This window comes from Lithobates pipiens, unplaced genomic scaffold (assembly GCF_037356315.1).
Source record: "Lithobates pipiens isolate NorthernLeopardFrog02 unplaced genomic scaffold, aLitPip1_a1.2 Scaffold_1, whole genome shotgun sequence".
Classification (NCBI taxonomy): domain Eukaryota; kingdom Metazoa; phylum Chordata; class Amphibia; order Anura; family Ranidae; genus Lithobates; species Lithobates pipiens.
This window is the reverse complement of record NW_027507685.1, coordinates 205,192,591-205,213,041: the sequence shown is the minus strand read 5'-3', so window position 1 is coordinate 205,213,041 and position 20,451 is coordinate 205,192,591. Positions and strand designations below refer to the sequence as shown.

Sequence of the window (20,451 nt, the reverse complement as noted above, 5' to 3'; positions counted from 1 at the left end):
CCCTTAATTTCTTTGTAAGTGGGCAAACTTACAAAATCTGCAGGGGATCAAATAATTATTTTCCCCTCTGTACCTTACCCCCACTCCGACCAGCTCTGGTGCTGCCCTGTTTTCCCTCTGGCTGTGGAATGTCCTGTGGCATCATGTCATACAATGCAGGGCTAATTACCCTGCAATGTATGTGAAGGAGGCAGGCATCCACCTGAGGCTGGGAGTGACTTAGGGAGGACCAGTCGCACCGCTAGAGGGACCATGGTCGAGGGAGGAATTCGGTAAGTATTAATACTTATATCTGAACCCTTAAACTGAACCAGCAGTTAAAGAGGTCATGTCAACCGTGGCCATCTTACTGGATTATATGTGTATACACAGAGCGCTTGTTTGTGCACTTGTGACAAGTGCCAGAATTGTAAGTGGTTTTACATTTATTGATTAAAAATATAACAAAGAGCACTATATTGTTTCTGTTTGCCCTTATATCGATATCCACGATCCCACGGAGGAATTTGCTGTCTCGGATCCACTCAGACCATTGGGAGACTATTAGATCCCTTCATGGAAATGCTTCCTGTTGGTTCAGGGGTTCATGGTCCTAAGTTGAGCTGTCATCTGTGTGTATGGTGGAGGTGCTGCACATTATATGACACCTGCAACGTTCAATCCAGAGAAACCACTTTGCACCATCCAGGATCTTTTTTATGAACTTTTTATGTAAATTTATTTGAACTTTCTCTTATATATTTTATAAGATTTATGTTTTTTAATATATGAATATTTCTTGCACTGCACTATTTATATTTATTAGCTTATATACTCTATTTACTAATTAGTTGACTTCTGAAGGAAATTGGTTCCACTATATTTTAGTTAGGGGTATCACAGTAAAGGGGGCTGAATACAAATACACGCCATATTATTCAGATATTTATTTGTAAAAAAAAATGTAAAACCATTTAGCATTTTCCTTCTACTTCACAATTATGTGCCACTTTGTGTTGGTCTATCACATAAAATCCCAGTAAGGCCTCTTTCATAGTTACATAGTTAGTTAGGTTGAATAAAGACACCAGTCCATCCAGTTCAACCTGAGTGAGTGTCTACAACTGTCCTTATCCCTGTACATTGCACACTCACATTGGTCCCTACCCTCAAGGAGCCCACAATCCAAAGTCCCCATTCATATACTAGGGACAATTTTGGACAGAAGCCAATTAACCTACCTGCGTGTCTTTGGAGTGTGGGAGGAAACCGGAGAACTCAGAGGAAACCCACGCAGGCACAGGGAGAACATGCAAACTTCAGGCAGGTAGTGTCGTGGTTGGGATTCGAACCAGTGACCCTTTTTATTGCTAGGCGAGAGTGCTAACCACTACACCACTTGTGCGTCTTGTCCTGCGACTTGGGACTGCAAAGTCACATGACAAGTCGTACCCCATGATTTCCAATGAGTACCATTCATATCTGTACGACTTCAAGTCGCAACGACTTCAAAGTAGTCTCTGCACCACTTTGGCCTGACTTTGATGCGAGTTGAGGTCCATAGACCTCAAGTTTACACGGGCATTCCCTGAAATCGCGTCAAAATCACAGGCCCAAAATCGTGGCAAAATCGCGTGACTTTGAAGTCGCGGTAGTGTGAAAGGGGCCTTAGATACATTTACGTTTTTGGTTGTAACATGACAAAATGTGGAAAAATTCAAGGGGTATGAATACTTTTTCAAGGCACTGTAAAGCAATATAATAGTAACTCTCTCAATTCTTCTTTCTAGCCCCACCCATTGGTTATTGGCTGTCCCTTGTCCCGGGAGCCCTTACTTTTGCTCAGGCCAGGCAGGTGCCATGTGCTCCCCTGCCCCCCCTTGTGAAATGTTCAGGTGTGGTGCTGAGTGGGCAGGGATGGAGAATTCTGCTTGGCGCTGTCCAGGTGCTGAAGCTGAGGGAAGAAGAGAAGCTGAAGAGAGAGAGGAGTGGAGAGAGAGAGCTGACAAGAGGAGGTGGGTGATGTGTGGAAGGGACCAGAGGGTGGAGACACAGGGAGGTGGACGCAATATGCGGATCCAGACAGGCAAGGGAGAGGGAGTGGAGGTGGAGAGAAGCTGGAGGCGCAACAGCTGTGGAGGAGAGGAAAGAGAAAGAGCAAGGGGGGTGGGAGCTGAGGCTTTTCCGCAGACACTGATACTCCTGCAACCCCCCCCCCCCCCTTTCACTGAGCAGCAAGGGACCCCCTCACTGAGCGAGGCAAGGACAGACATGCATTGGAGCGTGTGATGTGGGGAGAGAGACCAGAGAGCAGGTAAGCAGATATATGTCAGCGTCTTGTGTCCTCTTGAATAGTATTAGTCCTCTTTCTTCCTTTATTTCCATGTCTCATGTTGTCTGTGTGTGGCTGTGCCTGGCAATGCTCTCTCTGCTTCTTCATTCACAATAGCTGCTGTCTCTGCCTTTACCTCGCTCTTCCCCACTCTCACATCTGCTGCCCTGTACCACTCTGTGCTCCGCTTTATCCCCCTCCCTAGTCTTAATTTGTATAATTGCACCTCTGTCAATCTGTCTTCCTCTCTCACATAAACACCATATTATCCCCGGTGATCCCATGCTGCGTTCTGCCCCTCTTTATCCCTCCACCATGCACCAAGCTGCCCATGTGTCAACCATATATTCCCTTTTACTATCAGTAACGCTTCCCCCGTCATTACAGCACGTTACCTGTTCCTTTATATCATCTGTCATCTTCCTCTGCCTTCTGATTTCTTCCTCTCCACCCTCATGACCCTCCCTTCTCCCATCTGTGAGATCCATGGGCTCCGAGGGCTAGTGTCCCAATGGACTGATGTCTTATGTGGACACTGCCCTGTTCCAGGTTTGGTCCTGTCCTTGCAGCCTGCTCGGTGATGGAATCCCCATTCTGAGCTGGAATCCCCAATCCTCCATTGCTGGAAGCCCCTACCTCCAATTCTGTCTCTTGTGCTTCCTTCTTTAATTAATTTCCAATAACCATTCTACAAGAGGCTGCCCGGGCTTCCAGAACTGGATTCCCCAATTCTCCATTTCCGAGAGCCCCTACCTCCAATTCTGTCTCCTGTGCTCCCTTCCTTAATTAATATGCAATAACCAGTCTATAATCAGCTGGCCCGGATTCCCCAATTCTCAATTTCCAGGAGCTCCTACCTCCAATTCTGTCTCCTGTGCTCCCTTCCTTAATTAATTTCCAATAACCGTTCTACAAGCGACTGCCCGGGCTTCCAGAACTGGATTCCCCAATTCTCCATTTCCGGGAGCCCCTACCTCCAATTCTGTCTCCTGTGCTCCCTTCCTTAATTAATATTCAATAACCAGTCTATAATCAGCTGCCCCGGATTCCCCAATTTCCAGGAGCTCCTACCTCCAATTCTGTCTCCTGTGCTCCCTTCCTTAATTAATTTCCAATAACCGTTCTACAAGCGACTGCCCGGGCTTCCAGAACTGGATTCCCCAATTCTCCATTTCCAGGAGCCCCTACCTCCAATTCTGTGTCCTGTGCTCCCTTCCTTAATTAATATCCAATAACCAGTCTACAAGCAGCTGCCCCGTCTTCCAGTACTGGATTTCTAAATTCTCCATTTCTGTGAACCCCTACCTCCAATTCTGTCTCCTGTGCTTCCTTCCTTAATTAATATCCAATAACCAGTCTACAAGCATCTGCCCTGGATTCCAGTACTGGATTCCCCAATTCTTCATTTCTGGGAGCCCCCACCTCCAATTCTGTCTTCTGTGCTTCCTTCCTTAATTCATTTCCAATAACCAGTCCACAAGTGGCTGCCCCGGCTTCCAGAACTGAGCGTGGAGCACGTGGCAAAGAAATATGTTTTTCACTGAAGCAGTTAATTAAGGCTCCATATTTCCCCTTTAGTACAGCTCTGGGCTATTAATCAGCTTGGCCGTCTAGTAGGGGGCTAATGGGCTTTCTGTCTGTTAGCCAAATGGGCTAATTTAATACGGAATCAAGCAAAATGCAGTAACCCATAGCAACTGGAATCATAGTCCATTGTTCTGATTGTTTAATGCTTGGGAAAAGTGAAATCTAATTGGTTACTAGCAGTCCGGGGGAACAAGCAGGGTGCAGTAGTCTGTAGCAACTGACCAGTATTCATCATTTATTGATGAATGGTAAAATCTGATTCATTGAGAGGGGCTGGAGGTTACGCCCCCACAACATCCAGCAGAGGTGGTTAATAGAATAGTAACAGGGTATATATTAAGGAATGCTGAGAAGGATTTGTCTGCTTAGCTGCTTTACAACCATCTTATCCATCTGATGGAATGAGTTTGATGAAAGGTCCAAGTGTAAAGCCGCAGCATTAAAACAGAGGATTTCACAGCTGGTAGAATTGGTCAGTGGCTCCAATTATATGTATATAATTACTCCTCCTGATTTACTTGTTTGCAATGTGTTCAGCATATTCCACATGCAGGATGCATAATGAATAATAATGTAAACAGTATGTGTCCTGGGAAATACCATTGGGTCAGCTGTGAGATCTGACCTTGTTAGCTGCCTGGAGGCCTTGTGCCTAAAAAGATATTATTAGAGCGTAATATATTAAGATTGGGATAGTAAAGTGGTCTTCTAAAGGGGGTGAAATTAGCACTAATCTGGAATTCACTAGAAAACATCTATTTTTTTTAGAGAGAGGTGTATAAAGAGGGAGACAGAAAGAGTAGATAGATAGATAGAGTACATACCTACATATGATGGATAGATAGATCGATAGATAGATAGATAGATAGATAGATAGATAGATAGATAGATAGATAGATAGAGTACAAACTTACATATGATGAATAGATAGATACATACATAGACACAGCAGATAGATATATACAGTAGATAGATAGATAAATAGATACGATAGATGGATACAGTAGATAGATAGATAGGTAGATAGATACAATAGATAGATAGATACAATAGATAGATAGAGTACATACTTACATATGATGAATAGATACAGTAGATAGATAGATACAGTAGATAGATAGATAAATAGATACGATAGACAGATACATTAGATAGATAGAGTACATATTTATATATGATGAATAGATAGCTAGATACAGTACATACCTACATATGATGAAAAGATAGATAGATAAATACATAGATACAGTACATACCTACATATGAATAGATAGATAAATAGATACGATAGATAGATGGATACAGTAGATAGATGGATACAGTAGATAGATAAGTAGATAGATAGAGTACATACTTACATATGATGAATAGATAGATAGATACAGTAGATAGATAGATAAATAGTGCGATAGATAGATATAGTAGATAGCTAGATACAGTACATACCTACATATGATGAAAACATAGATAGATAGATAAATACATAGATACAGTACATACCTACATATGATGAATAGATAGATAAATAGCTACAGTACATACTTACATATGATGAATAGATAGGTACATACATAGATACAGTAGATAGATCGATAGATAGGTAGATAGATACAATAGATAGATACAGTACATACCTACATATGATGGATAGATAGATAGATATAGATAGAGTACATACTTACATATGATGAATAGATAGATACATAGATACAGTAGATAGATGGATACAGTAGATAGATAGATACAGTACATACTTACATATGATGAATAGATAGGTAGATAGATAGATACGATAGATAGCTGGATACAGTAGATAGATGGATACAGTAGATAGATAAGTAGATAGATAGATAAGTAGATAGATAGGTAGATAGATACAATAGATAGATAGAGTATATACCTACATATGATGGATAGATAGATAGATAGATAGATAGATAGATAGATAGATAGATAGATAGATAGATAGAGTACATACTTGCATATGATAGATAGATAGAGTACATACTTACATATGATGAATAGATTGATAGATAGAGTACATACCTACATATGATGAATAGATAGGTACATGCATAGATACAGTAGATAGATAGATAAATAGTGTGATAGATAGATATAGTAGATAGATAGAGTACATACATATGATGAATAGATAGCTAGATACAGTACATACCTACATATGATGAATAGATAGATAGATAAATAGGTAGATACACTACATACCTACATATGATGAATAGATAGGTACATACATAGATACAGTAGATAGATAGATATAGATAGAGTACATACAAGTACATATGATGAATAGATACATAGATACAGTAGATAGATAGATAAATAGATACAGTAGATAGAGTACATACTTACATATTATGAATAGATAGCTAGATACAGTACATACCTACATATGATGGATAGATAGATAAATAGATAGATACAGTACATACTTACATATGATGAATATATAGATACAGTAGATAGACAGATATATAGATAGATACAGTAGATAGATAGATAATTAGATAGATGCAATAGATAGATAGATACAGTATATAGATGGATACAGTAGATAGATAGATAGATAGATACAGTAAATAGATGAAGTACATACTTACATATGATGAATAGATAGATACAGTATATAGATGGATACAGTAGATAGATAGATAGATACCGTAGATAGATAGATGAATGAATAGATAGATGAATGAATAGATAGATGAATGAATAGATAGATGTACAGTATGTACTTACATATGATGAATAGATAGATACATTGATACAGTAGATAGATATATACAGTAGATAGATAGATAGATCGATCGATCATACTGTGGATTAGAGCTGATTTGTGGTATCGCATCTATAGCAAAAATCGGAATACTAGATAGAAAAGAAAACACACATGATATTACATGTACAAGTGCAACTACATACCACTGAGGTACAGCCCCAGTAGAAGTGATGGTGTAAATCGAGTTCTCTGTTTCTTACAAAAAATAGGAGTTTGCTGATTTAGCACTACTCCTCTTGTTAAGAAAAACGTGTCACTTGTTCTTTCAGAAGGGGAGAAGTGACATACTGCTAAATCCAGAATATCCCAAAAAAACAATGTTGCTAAGCAGAATGATAATAGTGAGTTACAACTAGGGTCAGATCATAGCCATCTGGATCTGTCCTAGTTCAGGGACATTATGTGTAGGGACCCATGTGTGTGATGTCATGTAAATGTCATTTCACTCTTTTTACTTCCTGCACTCACTACCCTTTTTCCTTTCTTCCTTCCTCTCTTTCTCCCTTCCTTTTCTCATTTCCTTTTTGCTTCATTCTTTCCTTCCTTCCTTTCTTCTATTATTCCTTCCTTCCGTTTATCCTTACGTCTCTCCTCCCTTCCAGTCTTTCTTTCTCTCCTCCTTTTTTCTACACTTCCTTCCATCATTCCCTATGGCCATTCCTGTCCTATTTCATCAATATTCTGTGCTGAAACCCATGTGTGTGATGTCATATAAATATCATTCCAGTGTCTTTTTTCCTTTCCTTCTTCTTCCCTTTTTTCCTTCATTTCCTTCCTTCATTTTCCTTCCTCCCTTCCTTCTTTCTATCCACCGTTTCAGGCTTCCTTTTTTCCTTCTTTGCTGCCTTCTCTTGACCACCCCCTAATTTCATGGATATTATGTGCAGAAATTGATGCGTGTGATGTCATATGAATGTCATTCCAGTGTCTTTTCATCCTTCCTTCCTTCTTTCCTTCCTTCCTTCCTTCCTTCCTTCCTTCCTTCCTTCCTTCCTTCCTTCCTTCTTTCCTTCCTTCCTTCCTTTCCTCCTTCCTTCCTTCCTTCCTTCCTTCCTTCCTTCCTTCCTCTGGGTCTGTCTGTATCTGTCTTTCTGTTATCTGATCATTTCATCTGTGTGTTTCTCAGCAGTGTCTTTCTATATTTTGGTCTTTTGATCTCTCTCTGCCTCGCAGATAACATTCATCATTTTTTGCTAAATCCGTTATTCTACAATATATGAGCATATATATTTTAAATAGGAACTCTGTCATGGTAAGAATCAATATCCAAATTTTCAGCTTGTGTACCTAGGTCTCCTTTTCTTTTTGACGTGACTGCAGTGAATGTTACCAATCTGTTCTCTTGTGTTTAGGATTTCTGATGATGGTATGTAGATAGATAGATAGATAGATAGATAGATAGATAGATAGATAGATAGGAGCGTAATCAGGGATGGACTGGGACAGAAATTTGGCACTGGACTTCATCCAGACCGGCCCACTTACATTTTGAGTGTCCCATCAGCACCCCCTTACATCAGAGTGTCCCATCACCAGCCCCCTTACAACACAGTGTCCCATCGGCACCCCCTTACATCAGAGTGTCCCATTACCAGCCCCTTTAAATCAGAGTGTCCCATCAGCACCCCCTTACATCAGAGTGTCCCATGAGCAGCCCCCTTACATCAGAGTGTCCCATCAGCACCACCTTACATCAGAGTGTCCCATCAGCACCACCTTACATCAGAGTGTCCCATCAGCACCCCCTTACATCAGAGTGTCCCATCAGCAGCCCCTTAAATCAGAGTGTCCCACCAGAAGCCCCCTTACATCAGAGTGTCCCATGAGCAGCCCCCTTACATCAGAGTGTCCCATCAGCAGCCCCTTACATCAGAGTGTCCCATCAGCAGCCCCCTTACATCAGAGTGTCCCATGAGCAGCCCCCTTACATCAGAGTGTCCCATCAGCACCACCTTACATCAGAGTGTCCCATCAGCACCCCCTTACATCAGAGTGTCCCATCAGCAGCCCCTTAAATCAGAGTGTCCCACCAGAAGCCCCCTTACATCAGAGTGTCCCATGAGCAGCCCCCTTACATCAGAGTGTCCCATCAGCACCCCCTTACATCAGAGTGTCCCATCAGCAGCCCCCTTACATCAGAGTGTCCCATGAGCAGCCCCCTTACATCAGAGTGTCCCATCAGCACCACCTTACATCAGAGTGTCCCATCAGCACCACCTTACATCAGAGTGTCCCATCAGCACCCCCTTACATCAGAGTGTCCCATCAGCAGCCCCTTAAATCAGAGTGTCCCACCAGCAGCCCCCTTACATCAGAGTGTCCCATGAGCAGCCCCCTTACATCAGAGTGTCCCATCAGCAGCCCCTTACATCAGAGTGTCCCATCAGCAGCCCCCTTACATCAGAGTGTCCCATCGGCAGCCCCCTTACATCAGAGTGTCCCATCAGCACTCCCTTACATCAGAGTTTCCCATCACCAGCCCCCTTACAACAGAGTGTCCCATCAGCACCCCCTTACATCAGAGTGTCCCATCAGCACCACCTTACATCAGAGTGTCCCATCAGCACCCCCTTACATCAGAGTTTCCCATCAGCAGCCCCTTAAATCAGAGTGTCCCACCAGCAGCCCCCTTACATCAGAGTGTCCCATGAGCAGCCCCCTTACATCAGAGTGTCCCATCAGCACCCCCTTACATCAGAGTGTCCCATCAGCAGCCCCCTTACATCAGAGTGTCCCATCAGCAGCCCCTTACATCAGAGTGTCCCATCGGCAGCCCCCTTACATCAGAGTGTCCCATCGGCAGCCCCCTTACATCAGAGTGTCCCATCAGCACTCCCTTACATCAGAGTTTCCCATCACCAGCCCCCTTACAACAGAGTGTCCCATCAGCACCCCCTTACATCAGAGTGTCCCATCAGCACTCCCTTACATCAGAGTGTCCCATCAGCAGCCCCCTTACATCAGAGTGTCCCATCAGCAGCCCCCTTACATCAGAGTGTCCCATCAGCAGCCCCCTTACATCAGAGTGTCCCATGAGCACCCCCTTACATCAGAGTGTCCCATGAGCAGCCCCTTACATCAGAGTGTGCCATCAGCAGCCCCCTTACATCAGAGTGTCCCATCGGCAGCCCCCTTACATCAGAATGTCCCATCAGCAGCCCCCTTACATCAGAGTGTCCCATCACCAGCCCCCTTACATCAGAGTGTCCCATCACCAGCCCCCTTACATCAGAGTGTCCCATCAGCAGCCCCCTTACATCAGAGTATCCTATCACCAGCCCCCTTACATCAGAGTGGCCCACTGAGCCATCGGCCCACCGGGAAACTCCCGATAGTCCCAATGGCCAGTACATGCCTGAGCGTAATCTGATGTGTAATGTGGTCTCCAAACCAAAGAAGCAGGGCATTGTCAGACAAGGGGCTTAAGGTCACTTTTTATTTTGGAAATGGGTAGTGAAATGTTAGTATAAATCAAGTGCTGAAATCTGGGGTTCCCAAATATGCAAATTTTGACTATCTTGACAAAAGTCATCTGGTATAGCCCCTCCCACCTCCCCGAATTTTCTATTTTTAGCTTGTTGGGCAGTTTCAGTAATCAATAAGTGATAAGGCAGGGGTGCCGGATGATCAGTTACTTCATTGTTTCCAAATCCCTCTCCAATATACGGGTTACCTGTACGGGGGGCACAATTTTGTATAGACACTTCCTGCGTTCACCCAGGAGATTGCATGACTGTGTTGGTTATAGCACAGGTTAGAAAATGAGAGTAGACTTCCAGCTGATTGTTAATGTCATTTGGCTTTATTTCCCTTGGTTTTCCAGTATTTCTGCTATAAAGGAACCTTAACATGTTTTCTGTATCTGTCGAACGTATAAAGCAGGGAATGTGGCCTTCATGTAACCTTCACTGGCAATGAATCAAGCACTGTCTTATAAAATACAGGCACCTGCAAGATTTACCTGCAATACATGTTTGGTGAATATCAGATTCACTGCTTTGGGCCTCATTCACACAGGAGTATCCATGGAGAGACCTGTGTTCTCCTGAATGGGGTGCACAGATGTTCCATGTGCATAGCTCCCAACTGTCCCTGATTTTTGGGGGACTGTCCCTGATTTCGAGGGACTGTCCCTGATTTGGAGCAATGTCCCTCTGTCCCTCTTTCCTCCTCATTTGTCCCTCATTTTGGTCTGATTCATATATTTATAAAATAAAATATAAAATTCACAGCTTTCAAAAAGTGTTTCCCAGTGCTAAACCTTTCATCCAACTTCTAAATTGCTGCATTTGTACATTTTACAAGCCAATATAAAAGAATAGTCAATCAATAAAGGCTTACTGTGATTTTTTTTACCAAAAAAATGTAGAAAAATACATATTAGCCTAAACTGAGGGAAAAAAATGTTTTTTTTATATATTTTTGGGGGATATTTATTATAGCAAAAAGTAAAAAATAGTGCGTTTTTTTCAAAATTGTCGCTCTTTTCGCAAATAATAAAAACCGGAGAGGTGAATAAATACCACCAAAAGAAAGCTCTATTTGTGGGGAAAAAAGGACGCCAATTTTGTTTGGGAGCCACGTCGCACAACCGCGCAATTGTCAGTTAAAGCGGTGCAGTGCCGAATCACAAAAAAACCCCACTCTGGTCAGGAAGGGGGTAAATCCTTCCGGGGGCTAAAGTGGTTAATTAACCTTTTTTGGTTAATTCTTCTTTAAAGGGGTGTGGCAGGGGGCGTGTTCTATGCCTACATACGTTTGTTAATAGGTGTTCCTCATTCCTATCTCAAAATGTTGGGAGGTATGCATGCCTCCGCATGCAGGCAGGCCCATTCATGTCTATTGGGAGGCTGCAGCTGCACAGACACAGCCACTGCTTCCAATCTGACATGCCCCATACACACGGTTAGACATTCCAACTACAAACAACGGATTTTGGCCGAAACTTGTCTTGCATACACACGGTCGCACAAAGTTGTTGGAAAATCCGATCGTTCAGAACGAGGTGACGTACAAAACGTACAACGGGACTACGAAGAGGCCAGTAGCTTTTGTCTCCAAATTTTTTCTGAGCATGCGTGGCACTTTGTGCATCAGAATTCTCTATACACAATTGGATTTTGTTGTTGGAAAATTTTAGATCCAGCTCTCAAACTTTTTCCCTCGGAAACTCCGACAGAAAAAGTCCGATAGAGCCCACACACGATCGGATTTTCCGACAACATAATCCAATCAGACTTTTTCCATTGGAAATTTCCGACCGTGTGTATGGGGCAACAGCCGTGCCGGTGTCGGTGCATGTCCCTGAATGCTCATTGTCTGCACCTGTACCCACATTGCTGTCAAATTGGAGCCAGCAACACTGCTCAGTAGACATGATGTGCTGTCTGCTGGGACACAGACGGGTCCCAGAGACAGCAGGGACCATTCTTCTTGTGATGTGCGACTCGCGCATGCGCAGTAGGGAATCGGGAAGTGAAGCCGCAATGCTTAATTTCCTGATTCCCATACCGAAGATAGCGGCGACAGCATCCGAGGACGAGGGATGGTTTGGCCTCGGGTGCTGACATCGCTTGACCCTGGGACAGGTAAGTGTCCTTATTTTAAAAATCAGCAGCTGCAGTATTTGTAGCTGCTGACTTTTAAAAAAAATATTTTTTCGCGGGACTCCCTCTTTAACTGCTTTATAAAAATGCTTCTAAAGTGTATGCAAAACGGAAAGTGTTTTTTTGTTGTTTTGGATAGAGAAGAGAATAGTAAAAGAAGTCTTCGTTCTTTTTTTATTGCAATGTTCTGTACCCCAAGGGATAAAGTACAGATATTATTTTGTTCCATCTTCCTATGTGCTGTGGAAGGCTAACTACATGGCTGGAAAAGATATCTCTCACATAGTCATCCGACAACACAGCTATCAAAGATGTGGCTATATTGATAGCTGGTGTCATGTCAAATAGTGTCCCCCGTCGGATAGTACATGACAAGCAGATTCTGAAAATAGCCGAAGATGAACGGCGCCTGCGCCGTGAGTCCAGGTTCAAGCCCCACCATCCAAGTGGACATAGAGTTAGAATAAAAAGAGCCGAGCGAAGCGAGGCTGTGCCCGAAGCGTGGCGAGTGAAGCGAGCCCGCGAGGGGCCCTCTAACTATGTGCAGCCCTATGTCCACTTGAATGGTAGGGCTTGCACCTGGACTCACGGCGCAGGCGCCGTTCATCTTTGGAGATTTTCCGAATCTCCTTGTGCTCCGTACTGCGCAAGCGCTGCGCCTGCGCAGTACACAGCGGACACTATTCGATAGGCGGACATTTTTGGACAGAACACCAGCGCTTATCTCTGATTCCAAGCACTTTTCTAAGACAAGAGGAATGCAGAGGGGTGTGAGGATGTCATGCCCTCCCTCTGCATTCCTCTTGCCTCCACTTGTCACTGGAAAGTGCTTAGAGCCGAAAATAAGGACAAGATAACAATACAGCTGTCTCCTTGCTAGCCATGTTGTTGGATGGATGTAGAGGGAAGCGGAACATTCTGTCCAACCATAAAGCTACCGTTCCACCGTACAAAGGAACATAGAACACATACATATACACTATATTAACAAAAGTGTTGAGACGCCTGCCTTTATACACACATGAACTTTAATGGCATCCCAGTCTTAGTTCGTAGAGTTCAATATTGAGTTGGCCCAACCTTTGCAGCTACAGTTGTGCTCATAAATTTACAGCATTTATGATTTCTTGGCCATTTTTCAGAGATTATGAACGATAAAAACTTTTCTTTCACTCATGGTTAGTGTTTGGCTGAAGACATTTATTATCAATCAACTGTGCTTATTCTTTTTAAATTATAATCCCAACAGAAACTACTCAAATTACCCAAATGATCAAAAGTTTACATACCCCAGTTCTTAATACCGTGTATTGCCCCTCTTTAACATCAGTGACAGGTTAAATTAACCCAGCCTACCTAGAGCACCCCTTACTATCCACTGCACCCCAACCTTCCACTGACAGTTCAAAGTAGCCCCTTCTACCTATAGCAACCCACGCTATCAACACCACACCAAAGTGGCCCATTTTATCTCAACACTTCAAATCAGTCCATCATATCTAAGGCACCCTAAAGTGGACCACCCTAACCACAGCAACCCAAAGAACCCCATACCAGCAGGATGCACAGGGGGAGGCAGCAGAGTGGATGGTGGGGGGGCTGCAGAGTGGTCAGGGGGGCCGTAGAGTAGTCAAAGGGGCAGTGGGATGGACAGGGGGATATTGGGATGCATTGCACAGCAGGACAGTGGGATGGATAGAGGGACAGTGGGATGGACGGGGGGACAATGGGATGGATGGGGGGGCGGTGGGATGGACGGGGGGATGTGGGATTGTGGGTTGGGGGGGCAGTGGGATGGACGGGGGAGACAGTGGGATGGACAGGGGAGACAGTGAGATGGACGGGGAGACTGTGGGATGGACAGAGGGACAGTGGGATGGACAGGGGGACAGTGGGATGGACAGGGGGACCATGGGATGGACAGGGGAAAAGTGGAATGGACAAGGGGACAGTGGGATGGATAGGGGGACAGTGGGATGGACAGAGGGACAGTGGGATGGACAAGGGGAAAGTGGGATGGACAGTGGGATGGACAGGGGGACCATGGGATGGACAGGGAAAAAGTGGGATGGACAAGGGGAAAGTGGGATGGACAGGGGGACAGTGGGATGAACAGGGGGAAAGTGACATGGACAGGGGGACAGTGGGATGGACAGGGGGACCATGGAATGGACAGGGGGAAAGTGGGATGGACATGGGGACAGCTGGATGGACAGTTGGATGGACAGGGGGACAGTGGGATGGACAGGGGGGCAGTGGGATGGACAGGGGAACAGTGGTGCTCAGTGGTGGACTGTATATACTGTACTTCTCTCCTGCTGTCCCGTTCTGTAAGCTGTGGGTTGCTCCCTGTACTGAGGCTGATCCCTACACTGGCTGCTCCTTCTGCTGGGCTCCTGCAAGTAGCACTGCATTGAGAGGGGCGAGGGGGACTGACCAGACTAGTTTCTTACTTACCTGTCACAATTAGATATTAACTCGGCTGGAGTGGGGGAAGAAGGAGAGAGCATGCTGCTGGTGGGAAAGAGCATCCTGCATTGACAGGGGGGGCGATGGGGGGCTCTATCAGGAGTGCTGCTCACCACTGAAGGTGGGTGGAAAGGGGGGGGGGGGTTGCTGCTGGCGGGAGAGAGTGCACCCACCAGAGCGGGGGACCTGGATGAGGCACTCACCAATGAAGCCACAGGAGGGGGGGGGAGTGCTGCTGTTGGGTCTCGGGAGAGAGAGAGAGGGGCATGGTGCTGGTGGAGGGCTGCGGGTACTTTCCACACTGGCTGGGACTGGAGCTTATGCTGTGGTGTCCAGGTTATGGGAGGATACAAACCCGGGCACAGCTGTCAAATCCTAGACTGTCCGGGTCATTCCCATGCAGGTGGCAACCCTAACTCCATTACACTTTTAAACATCCAATATATTCATCATGTATGATACCAGGATGGTTGCAGCTGCCTCAATTATTCCGGTCTGTACTGTTCTTGCTCATCTCATTTGTTATGTACATTGTTGAAAACCAGACAATATTTTATTTTAGTGTGGAATAATGTGGGAAGGGATCAGAACCTCTGCCAGGTTTTTATTGCTGTACCCCCACTGGAAAAAGCTCCCTCAGTTAGTTCCTTTTCTGCTGATCATAATCACCATGGATTGTCCGTCTCCTTAAGCCCCATACACACTGATTTTCTGCTGAGTTTTTCCTTTAGATTTACCAAAACCATATAATATGAGGTCAAACCTTAGGAGTTTCAATGTGTATGCAATCAGGCAGGTCCTTGCACTACATGGTTTTGGTAAATCTGAAGGAAAAAATCAGCAGAAAATCTGATAGTGTGTATGGGGCATTACAATCCTTTTCCTTGTTGTGTAGATTAACATCTATACTTATCATGGAAATATTCATTACTGTTGATAGGATTCATTTAAAAGTGGAAGAACACACATAACTCACTGCAATTCACTTCGTTTTTAGTTTTGAATAGAGTGGAGAGGGATTTTTATTGCTGTCTGCGCTCCCGTTATGGAGCTTCACCTCTATTTGTCCTGTTTATGGTTATTACTAAAAGTGAAAGCACATCCAGAATTTTGGATTGTCACCAGAACTGTAATAGAGGGGAAATCTTCCAATTGGGACATTAGTTCTAGTGACAACCAGGGGTTCCCTTAATTTGGAGGGATTTTCTCTGACTTCCTGTCTTGCCTTTGGAACAAGACATGAAGAGAAACCTCCCCAATAGGACACGGATGAAAAAAAGATCTGACAGCGTTATACTCCTCCATACAGGGTTATGCAATTAGCGGACCTCCAGCTGTTGCAGAACTACAAGTCCCATGAGGCACAGCAAGACCCTGACAGCCACAAGTATGACACCCAGAAGCAGAGGCATGATGGGACTTGTAGTTTTACAACAGCTGCAGGTCCGCTAATTGTATATCCCGGCTAGCCAAAATAAAAAAGTGCCTTTTATTCTACTTTAACCACTTCAGGAAGGAATTACCCTTTTCATGACCAGGCCATTTTTACGATATGATGCTGCATTACTTTAACCAGTTCCAGACCGGCCACCACACAAATTCTGTAGCAGGACGGCCCGGCTGCGCGAAAAAAACATACCTGTACTGTGTCCGCATGACCTGGTCTGGGGCGCACCACCGGCAACCCACTTCCACTGTGATTAGGCACAGCTGGAGCCAATCAGCGGGCCACGATCACGATGGCTGCCAGCCTCCCACGATTGCTGCGGGGAATGACAGAATGGCGGTGTGCTAATGTAAACAAAGCAGACCGTCCTCCTGTCAGACAGGAACGGAGAGATCTGTGCTTCCTGCTTAACGGGGACACAGATCTCTCTGTTCCTGCAGTGAGTCCATCCCCCACACAGTTAGTAAGAACACTGAGGGAACACAGATAACCCCTTCATCACCCCTGATGTCAACCCCTTCCCTGCCATTGTCATTTACAGTGCCATGCAAAAGTATTCACCCCCTTGGCTTTTTACCTATTTTGTTACATTACAGCCTTTAGTTCAATGTTTTTTTAATCTGAATTATATGTGATGGATCAGAACACAATAGTCTAAGTTGGTGAAATAACAGTGGAAAAATATATATATAAAACAATATTTCAGAAATCAAAAACTGATAATTGGCATGTGTGTATGTATTCACCCCCTTTGTTATAAAGCCTATAAAAAGCTCTGGTGCAACTAATTACCTTCAGAAGTCACATAATTAGTGAAATGATGTCCACCTGTGTGCAATATAAGTGTCACTTGATCTGTCATTACATGTACACACCTTTTTGAAAGGCCTCAGAGGCTGCAGCAGCAGTCGGGACTGGGAGACTGGTCAGAGTTGAGGGAAAGATGGATGGTGCTAAATACAGGGATATTCTTGAGCAAAACCTGTACCACTCTGTGTGTGATTTGAGGCTATAGGATGGAGGTTCACCTTCCAGCAGGATAATGACCCCAAACACACCACTAATGCAACACTTGGTTTAAAGTGGTTGTAAACCCTCCCCTACAACTTTGTTCCTAATGCACACTGCTTGTAGATATCTCCTTACTTGCTTAGTATTGTTGTAATCCTTTTTGTTCTTTAGAATGATGTCACTGAGCATGCCCAGATCTCCCCTGATTTACGGCACACTCTCTATGTCTTATCTATCTGTTATCAGGACTTCCTACAGCACACCACTGAACTCCCAGCAGGCTGCTAATCACTCAGAGCTTCCTTCTACACACCATGTGATCATGTGACCTCACATACAGTGTAAAGCAGGGCTTGGGACAGCAGTACTGCAGTCTTATCAGCTGAAGCTGATAGGACTCACACAGGCAAACACTAGGTAATCAGCACAAGTAAATACTATGAAATAAACAAGTCAGCTATGAACAGGGAAGCAGGGTTTCCATAGAAATGTTGGATTGAGAAGGAGGCTTGGTTAACAGTACAGGAAGTGCTCAATGTAAGGGCGGAAATACACTCCACTGTGGACCCCTGGAAACAAGTTTTTTTAAAGTTTCTTTAAACAGTAAGTAATATGCGATTTGGGCTGGATTACAGTTGCTATAGTTTGATAATTACTTATTATAATGGACTAAATGAAAAGGTGCATCAGAGTGGGAGAGTTTACTTCCTCTTTAAGGGGAAACATCTAAATGTGTTGGAATAGCCTAGTCAAAGCCCAGACCTCAATCCAATAGAAAATCTGTGGTCAGACTTAAAGATAAAAATAAACAATATTTTTTACTTTCTGCTATAAAACATACCCTATAAATAAAAAAACAAAACAAAATCTAATTTCTTCATCAATTTAGGCCAAGATGTATTGTATATATTTTTGGTGAAAAAAATAAGCGTATATTGATTGGTTTGCACAAAAGTTATAATGTTATAATGTCTACAAACTATGGGATATATTTATATGTGTATATTATATATATATATATATATATATATATATATATATGTATTTATTTATTTTTTAACTAGTAATTTCGGCGCTCCGCTACTTATAGTGGGACTGCAACATTGCGGTGGACAAATTGGACTCTTATGCCCTGTACACACGGCCAATTTTCCCATCGGAACAAACTCTGAAGGTTCTGACGGAATTCTGCTCTAACTGTCTTGCGTACACGCGATCACACCAAAGTCCAATTGTCAAGAACGCGGTGACGTACAACACGTACGACGGGACTATAAAAAGGAAATTCAATAGCCAGTATCCAATAGCTTCCGTCTCGTACTTGCTTCAGAGCATGCGTCATTTTTGGTTCGTCGGAACAGCGTACGGACGAGCGGTTTTCCCAATAGGAATTGGTTCCGTCGGAAATATTTAGAATATGTTCCATTTCTAGGTCCATCAGAATTTTCGACGTAAAAAGTCAGATGGGGCACACACACGATCGGAATATATACGATGAAAAGCTCCTGTCTGACTTTTTCTGTCGTTATGAAAAACGCATAGTGTGTGCTCTTCAGGAACCGCTGCTACACCTACTAGAAAAAGCATGTAGGCATAGGACACACCCCCTGCCACGCCCTTAAAGGAGAATTAACCTAAAAAAAGATTAGTTAAACACACAAGGGCCTTTTTTTACCACTACTATTCCTTTATATTGGCTTTTGAAATTTACAAATGCAGCAATTTCGATTTTGGATGAAAGGTTTAGCGCTGGGAAACACTTTTTGAAAGATAAAAAGTGAGTTTTATATACAACTATATAGATCAGATCAAAATGAGGGACAAATGTGGAGGACAGAGGGACTTGTTTCAATACTTTTATTGGAATAGTTTCCACAAAAGAGAATACAAAAGTTATGATAATAGTTGAGGATCCTCCACTATGAGAAATACATACAAAATACATATTAAACCAAAACTTGTAAAATAAAAAGAAAATATAAAATAAAATCTCATATATTCTTTAACATGTTGTTGTCAAAAACCCCCACCGCGCCCCATAAATGATGTGCAGTTGGAGCGCATGCTTATAGACAGGACAAAAAAGGAGGGTTTCACTATGTCAGATCAAAGTGTAGTTGCCACATCCCTGGTATACAATTGAGAAAAAGAGAAATCACCCTTCATTGGGACTTTGTAGGCAACAAACACATATGTTTTAAGCAAAAATTGTATTTATTAGATATACATAAAAAAATACGATCATAAAGTGACCAATATTAAAAAAGACATAAGAATATTACAAAAATGTACAAACATCCAATACAAAACAAAAACCAACAAGTTGCATATTTAGTATGACAACAAGATTAATACTCTCCGGTATATAGTAATCTCCGGTACCGACGCGTTTCTGGTTAAAGCACCTTCGTCAGGGATATAAAGTAGGAGTATGTATGGTCATAACTTTTGTTTTTACTATAAAAGATAAAAAGGACATGTCATAATGGTACAGAAAAACAGGGGTATCCATATCAACCATATAGAGCAGATGAACAGTCACAATATCTGGGGAGTACCATGCAAACAATTCCAAACAAAACAGATGAAGCAACAGTGCCAGCGGGGGGTGTAGGTGGGCGCCAACCAAAGAACGGTAAGAATATGGGAACCAAATGTTCCCTACATTTACATTTGGGTGGCTAGGACGTGCTGACACAGTCACGTGAAATCTGAGCGAACGGGCGCTCGCTTGCCGGCCAGCATATACACTACTTTTTTTATTGTTGATGTTTATGAGTATATCTTTTTATCTATAAATAAAGCTGTATACCAGATTTACACTATGGGAAGTCCTTCTGCTTATATTTTTTGAGAGACCATGTCTTCGTGTGTACGAGCTCTTTCGGGTGGGATTCCGGTCTGAGTCTGATTGGCAGTTTGAGGACCACCTGGAGACCCTGTTGTGGAAATTGTGTGAGCGATTAAACGCTTGCCTCCTGGTAAGCGTGCATTCTTAGCCCTTGTACACACGGTCGGACATTCAGACAACCAAATCCGTCGGATTTTGTCAGACAGATTTTGTCCAAAACCGGTGTTGCATACACACGGTCGGACAAAGTTGTCGGAAAATCCGATCGTTCTGAACGTGATGACGTTTTTTCATTACAACAGGACTACGTTCAGGCTAGTAGTCAATAGCTTTGGTCTAGGAATTTGATCTGAGCAATGCGTGGCACTT

The 20,451-nt window shown here is 43.4% G+C and overlaps 1 protein-coding gene across 2 annotated transcripts in view; it reads left to right on the top strand.

The window, feature by feature from the left end:
• The first annotated feature begins 1,998 nt into the window (after positions 1–1,998).
• SLC8A2 (solute carrier family 8 member A2) overlaps positions 1,999–20,451 on the top strand; it is a 321,980-nt gene continuing 303,527 nt past the window's right edge. Inside the window, exon 1 of one of the 2 annotated variants that reach the window (XM_077480780.1) lies at positions 1,999–2,293. The gene's annotated coding sequence lies outside the window, so the exon portion shown is untranslated. The remainder of the gene's footprint in view (positions 2,294–20,451) is intronic. The other variant, XM_077480773.1, reaches the window with a different exon arrangement.